The following is a 7025-nucleotide window of genomic DNA, read 5'->3' as shown; positions in this document are numbered from 1 at the left end:
TAAGTAGGTGCTTTAGACCACTGAGCCATCTCACCAGCCCCTTTTTTAAATTTTTAATTGTTTAGACTTTTAAAATTGATTTTAATGAGAAAGAAATAGCAATAAGACAGTTTCAAAACAGGTTAGTAGGACAGTTACAATAATTAATACACTGCATATTGTTGTCTTCGGGTTTTGTTGAGAGATTTTACTCAGTATGTGTAAATTTGAGGCTAAATAAGTGTCTCTTAGTTTAATCTCCTCAAAAGTGTCTGATGGGGTGAGAGGTGCCAACATTATCTCAATGGGCAGTAGCTTGTAGATCTGGGAACACATCTAATCCTAAGCAGGATTTCTTTTTCTTTTCTTTTTTTTCTTGGCTGGCTCAGGCTGGTAAGGCATATGGAGCTAGGGATCGAACCTCGGTTCTCTGAGCCTGACTGGGTTTGCCTGAGCAGGTATTTCAACAACTGAGCTAACCCACAAGGCCCCTCTAATCCTAAACAGGGTTCAGGGCAGCACCTCTATCCCAAGCTGTGGACAACCGGTGGGCAACTTGTTACACCCAGCTGAGCTGAACTAGTGTGGGGCTCGGTGTGGGAGGTCCACCTGAGGATTGTTGCTGGCGGCGTAAGAGGCAGAACTGGGGAAGAAGAGAGGCTGTTGGGAGCTAGAAGAAGCTGTTAGGGAGCTGTCGGCTCCGTTGGGCTGTTCTGCTGGATGACCTTGTCATGCTGGCTTTCCTGGTGACCTTAGCTGTTCTCACGAAAGGATCTCAGGGGGCCAGGGATTTGGCTCAGTAGAATAAGCGCTTCCTTGGCAAGCGCAAGAGCTTGAGTTCAATCCCTGGTTCCACAAAAAAAAAAAAAAAAAAAAAGCTCAGGAAGTTGTTGTTACTGAGAATGGCTCTGGACCTCAACTTGAGCATCACTACCTGGCTCCAGAGGGGAAGACGGAGCACTGCTCAGCCTCATGGAGAAGTTTGCCACGTTGGCTTTCCTGATGGGAACTCGGCTGTCCTCATCCTCAGAGGAGCTCGGGACCTCACTGTTGCTGAGGATAGCTGTGGTACTTTGGGGGAGCTCAAGTTTGGCGCTTAACATTGAGTGTTGCTTCTGGCTCCAGTGCAGATCCTTCATCCTGCTGGCGCAGACTTTCTAGCTTCCACCACTGACCTTTAGGCCTTCCCAGCAGAGCCTTGAAACAGGTCTGCGCGAGATGTCATCATGGGCCCCCAGCCTCCAGCTAGACTCGTGGGAGGCACTGTTACGGGCTCTAGGTCTTCAGCTGGGCTCATGCAGGACATTGTCGTGGGAAGGATCCGGGCCCTCAGCTGGATCGTCTTGGGTCTTATGTGTGGACAGATTTCCTGCACTCTTGGTATATTATTCTTTGAGTAATTCATTATAAAATAATCTTATAAAATGTGTCCTGTATTGTATTGTTCCTCTTGAAAAATGTCCAACTATGACACAAGTTGTCCCTGTCTCTTGGCAGCATTTAGCTGTGAAAGTCGTGAGGGCCCAACTCGTGCACTCTGCTCTCCTCGAGCTCTGGTGTCGGTGGCTGCATGCAGTTCCATCTGACCCTTAGGTCTGAGGGGACTGGGCCATTCCAGCCACAAGGGCAGGCCCGCTGCACTGCCAGTGGTCAGGGGAAGCCTGTGTCCAGGGATGACATCACTGAGGAGTTGGGCAACATCTCTGGCCTTTTCTGTTTTGGAAGGCTAAGCTTCTATCCCAGATAGGTGCAGACAATCACTAGCAGGTATTTATATCTGAATCAAGCTTTCATTTCTGCAGTCTATCTGCAAGTCTTCAAGTGGTGAGGTCTCCGCATGTTGAATTCTGGGAGGTGGTTTTGGTCTGGAGCGGAATGTTCTGCGAATATTTGGCATCCAGCAGATAATGGCACAGAGCAACGTGAGTCTAGCGACCCAGAAGCCACTTCCCAAGAGTCTCCAGTGCAGCCTTTCCAAAGTGAGTCTCTTGATGGCCTTCTTGGGCAAAGGTGTAAGCTAAGCCATCTGTTGAGGTCTCAAAGTTCTGTGGTCCTGGAGCATCCAGCCTTGTCCTCCTTCTGGTAGCTCCTTTCTCTTGTGCCCAGATTTTTTTTGTGCAGGGACCAGGGTTCGATCCCTAGCACCACATGCTGTGCTGGGCGTGCTGAGGTGGCCAGAGTCTGGGTGTGGTGGTACGGCCTGTAATCCCAGCGCTGGGGATGCTGAAAACAGAAGGATCACTAGAGTCTGTGCTGCGTAGTAAGAGCCTGACCATGTACCAAATACATTAAAAAAAAAAGAATGTCATAAGGTTCACATTTCCTGGAACTCTTGTTAGTTAAGCAGGACGCAGTTGTGGTGCAGCTTACCCTGGTTCCCATTTCTGAGTAGGACCAGGTCTCCCATTGGTGGCAGTGAGGAGCGAGGCCTTTTGTTTCATTTTCCTCTCTGCCTCACAGTGTCAGCTGGCAAAGACCTTCGTAGCCACCTCAGGCAGCTGGGGGGCATACATGCCGGTGACCCTGAGTTTGCACCAAGTGTCAGGAGCAGATGTGTGGGGAGAAGCTGGTTATGGGTCACACGTGGAGGGCTGGAGGAAGGCCAGTGCTGAGGACAGAGCGCCCGAGGCAATCCCAGCAGGTTGCCAGGCAGAGGGGTGTCTCATGACGTCACCCTGGCAAGTGTGTAAATAAGCACGCTGCTGTCACTGAGCAGCTCCTTTCCTCCCATCTGGAGAGGGGCTCCACCTGACTTTAGCTTTCTGCATTCTCTTACTGTATACATCCTCCCACCATCCCTCCCCCTGGGAACTTCGAAAGCCGTGCCGGATGCAGCTCAGACAGGGCACCGAGGGCAGCACTGATGGTTGGCTGGTTCTCAGGAGCCCCAGGGCTGAGAGCAGGACGATGTGAACTGTCTCACAGTCCCTTGTAGAAACCTCCAGGCCACTAGTCTGGTCTTTGGGTGACAGAGGCCAGCTCTGACATACTGATAGGCTTCTTGGCCCTTGCACAGACCCTCAGCAGATGGCTTTCCTGTGTTGACAGAGGACTGCCGGGCAGAGGTACGAGTCCCAGTCTAGCCTGGTGTCAGGGACTACCTTCTCTGCCCTCTCTGGGACCAGTCACCAGAGGATTCAAGAGTAGACAGGCCCGAGCCACTGCAGGCAGAGGGACAGATGGCAGTGGGCATGGCCAGTAGAAGAGGTTGGGTCAGAGGCATGAGGGTGTACAATGGGGACGGGTGATCTTGTGGGTCAACGTGGTGAAAGATCTTTTTGAAGTCTTTGGTCCAGGCCTTCGGGCCACAAAGGACTGATTCTGTCCCTGCCTACTAACACAGAGTCAGGCACTCTCAAGCCAGGAGTCAGCATATGGGAAGTGACTGGAATGACTGGATTTATCAGTGACTGTTTTCCAAATTGAAGGAACTGTCTGGATGTCTAGAGACCCTCCAGGGACCCATCCTGCCGCAAACTGAGGCCAGTCGACCTCGCAGAGGGTTCTGGATTTTATGGGCTTAAATTTAACTCCATAATCTCCATTAAGTCCTCTCCTAAAATTCTTGATCCTCCAGTCTAAGTCAGGGGGCTCACTGGGTGGACTCTCCTTGGTGTGGTGTTCCTTGCGCAGGAGCATGACAAAGGACAGGAGCCTCCACCTGGCCACATCCCTTGGAGGAACGTGGGTGCATCTTTGCTGCGGTGCGCTGGTGCCCCTGAGCCTGGTTGGCCTCTTGTTACAGAAGGTGAGTCACCAATATGCGTCACCATGGAAACAGCCTAGGGCCCAATCAGACTCCATGATTCAGGTTTTCCTCATCACGGAGCTACACAGACTGGTTGACGTCACAAACCGGTCACACTCACACAGACTGTTACTCAGAGTTTATCTCTGGCCTGAGACCTTGGGGATGAACAAGCTCCCCTCTTGTCCACTGGACAGGCCTGACCTGGCCTGGGCCTTGCCTAGCGCTGGGGTGCTGACAGGGAACCAGTCCATGTGTCCACATCCAGTCTGGAGAAGAGGGTACAGCCACCAGTTGCCCTCTGATGCAGCCTCGCTGAGTCAGGGTGGGGTGAGACACCTCACTCGGGAAGGGCGCTCCCACAAGCTGCCTTCCGCCCTCAAGCCCTTGGCTCAGGGGGCCAGCACAATGGGTTTCCCGGTCAGCAAACAAGTGTTACAGTGATTCTGGGGTTTACCGGAGGCAAAGAAACCATGCGGCAGTTAGAGATGCAGAGGAAACCTAGCTTTATGACGCCAGCGGCCCCAGAGGAGTTCCGCACTCCGAAGTCTGAGCCCTGAGCATGGGTTCAAGGGCCTCAGCCAGGAAAGGGGAAGCACGCTAAGGCACGCAAGCAGAACAAAGGCAGTTACCCCAACGTGGCAGTTTGCAACTCTGCACCGCTAGGTGGCCATGGCCGGCTACGCAGTGAGGTAACAGGAGGCGGTGACGCTGCCTGCTTATCACACCACGGGGCAGCTGACAGCAGAAGAGGAGAAGGTGTGCAGCAAAGGACGACCGGGCTGAAAACATCTGGGTTGAAAGTTGTTTTTCCTCTAATAGGCTGAGTGGCGATTCCCCTGGGGAAGTTTTTTCCTTTTGGCATATTCACAGGAAATCAGGGGACCCGCAGCAGTGCAGATGGAGGCCGGAGCCTCCCAGGGTCCAGAGAACTGGGCTGCTCCAGGCTCCAAAGAGCAGGCCACCAAGGCCAGCCCAGCGCAGCTCTGAGCCACAGTGGCAGGGCTTGTGCTGTGCCTGCCTCCCTCCCACCCCCTCCTGCATCCCCAGCCACTGTGGGCACGTAGCTCCTCCTTTGTGCTCTGAGCCTCTGAGCCCATTGCCCCTCACATGGCTGAAAAGATAAAGGGGCCACAGGTCTCGTGTGGAGCCCAGTTTTCTGCCCTTGATCACTTCTGTGTCGTCAGGCAGGGAGACCCTTCCTGCCCCCAGACGACCAGCACTGGGCATGGTGGCTGTGCCTATAATCACAGCACGAGGGAGGCTGAGGAAGGAGGATCGCCATGAGTTCAAGGCCATCCTGGGCTACACAGTGAGTTAAGAGCCCTGTCTCAATAAATAGAAAAAACACTAGACCAGCAGCTGATGGGCTCACGACTTAGAAACCTCTTTATCAGCCCACGGTCCCCATGTCACATGGCTGCCCTAGCACCTGGGGGAGGCATTGGGAGGGTCCGTCTGCTCTGCATGCACACGTTACAAGACTAGAAGGGCTGGGGCCAGGGGATTCGCTCAGTGGCGCAGTCCTGCCTGGCAAGCATGAAGTCCTGAGTTCCCATTCCTAATACAACAACCAAAGAGACTTGCGCTGAGGATATAGCTCGGCGGCACCAGCACCTGCCTGGCAAGTGCAAGGTCTTGAGTTCAATTCCTTGTACCCCTCCCTCCCAAAAAAAAGACTAATAGGGCTTTGCTGCAACCTGAACCTAAGTGGTCCTGGGTACAGGAGCAGGCTGGCATGTGTGGTTTCCCTGGCTGCCCCTGCTCTCTGGGAAGCCTGAGAGGAAGAGAAGTGAAGGTTTTCTACTTAGCCCAGGAGTGCCAAGGGCAAAGAACATGAAGACCTGGGGCAAACTGGTCCCATCTGCTCTGTTCCATCCTTTTTCTGGGAGTCCAAAGGGCCATGGGCTTTGAGCATAAGATGCCTGGGCATCCTGAGTGGCTCTTGATGACAATCTAGTGTCATCAAGCTGGGGAGGCACCGACAACTGTGGACCCTCCTGCACCTTCTTTCTTCCCTGGGTGACCTGGACCAAGGCCAACCCTGAAGCTCTTTGCGCCCCCTTCCTCCCAACACATGCTTAGCCCTGGAACTCTTGGTCGAGCCAGGTCACAGGAAGGGTGCCACAGGACTTCCATGAGCCCAGGTCACAGAAGGGATGCCATGGGACTTCCTTATCTGAAAGTAACTCCAAACCACAGCTTCCTTTTCTTGCACACCCTTCCTTCGGACCACTCGGTCCATCTTTATAAGCCTCGCTCGGGGGCCCCTGATGCTTTGGGTGATTGGGCTAAAGCTATAGGCAGTTCCACCCTGGTGACTTATTTTGAGGAAGACAGATTAGAGCGAGGACGGGTTCAGATCCAGACCAGGGGAAGGAGCTGCCCTACTCCCAGGGGCAGAGAAAGGGCCGTCCTTGAGCTCCTCAAAGCAGCCCTGCCATGCTCAGATAACAGCCTGCAGAGACTGAGTTGTAGCTTGTTTAGATTCTGAATAGGAATGATGCCAGACTGGCGGCACAAGAATGATCTCGGGCTGGCGAGACAGCTCAGCAGACTAAGTGCCTTCTCAGGCAAGCATAGAGACCAGGGTTCAATCCCGGTTGCACATGCTGTGCCAGCCCTACCCCCGGGGGCGCTGAGCTGGCAAATGAGTCTGGGCGTAGTGGCACGTGCATGTAATCCCAGGCTGAAAACAGGAGAATCGTTTGAATCCGAGCTGTGTAGTGAGACCCTATACAAATACATAAATGAAAATAAAAGAATCTCAAAAAATTCGTAATATACTGGGGATGTAGCTCAGTGCAAAGTTCCCACGTTTAATCCCAGTTTGGAAAAAGAATTATTAACTGGTCAAAACAAGAAGCTATCTTCTTCCTGTTCCATAAGCCCTGGTCTGGTCTTCTTACTGCACCCCAAAACTTGCCAAGCAGTGGTCTGTGTGCTTCGCTTCCTGCTCTGCCCACGGGGGTTCCCTTCCCTGCATTTCAGATTCCTCATTACCTTTTCTTCTTGGGGTGCACTTCAGCCCCCCACCACCACTCAGGGGCCTTCTTTCTAGCAGCCATGCATTTCAATGAAACCCTGTCCCCAGCAGAGGCTGTGAGGACCAGGAGCAAAACAGTGTCGTAGTGAATGTCCGAGCCTCTGCCCTAGAGTACTGGGGCATCCGTGACCGTAGAGTTGGGACACAGCCCTCATCAAGTGCGGGCCTCAATGTGGCTTTTGTCAGATGTGCAAAGAGCCAGAAATGTGGGGTGCTGAGTGTCCCTCAGACCCTATGAGGTGAAAGTTTGAT

This window comes from Octodon degus, unplaced genomic scaffold, assembly GCF_000260255.1.
Source record: "Octodon degus isolate 3935 unplaced genomic scaffold, OctDeg1.0 scaffold00056, whole genome shotgun sequence".
NCBI classification, from domain to species: domain Eukaryota; kingdom Metazoa; phylum Chordata; class Mammalia; order Rodentia; family Octodontidae; genus Octodon; species Octodon degus.
The sequence above is the reverse complement of the archived record's forward strand: the minus strand, read 5'-3'. Positions refer to the sequence as shown.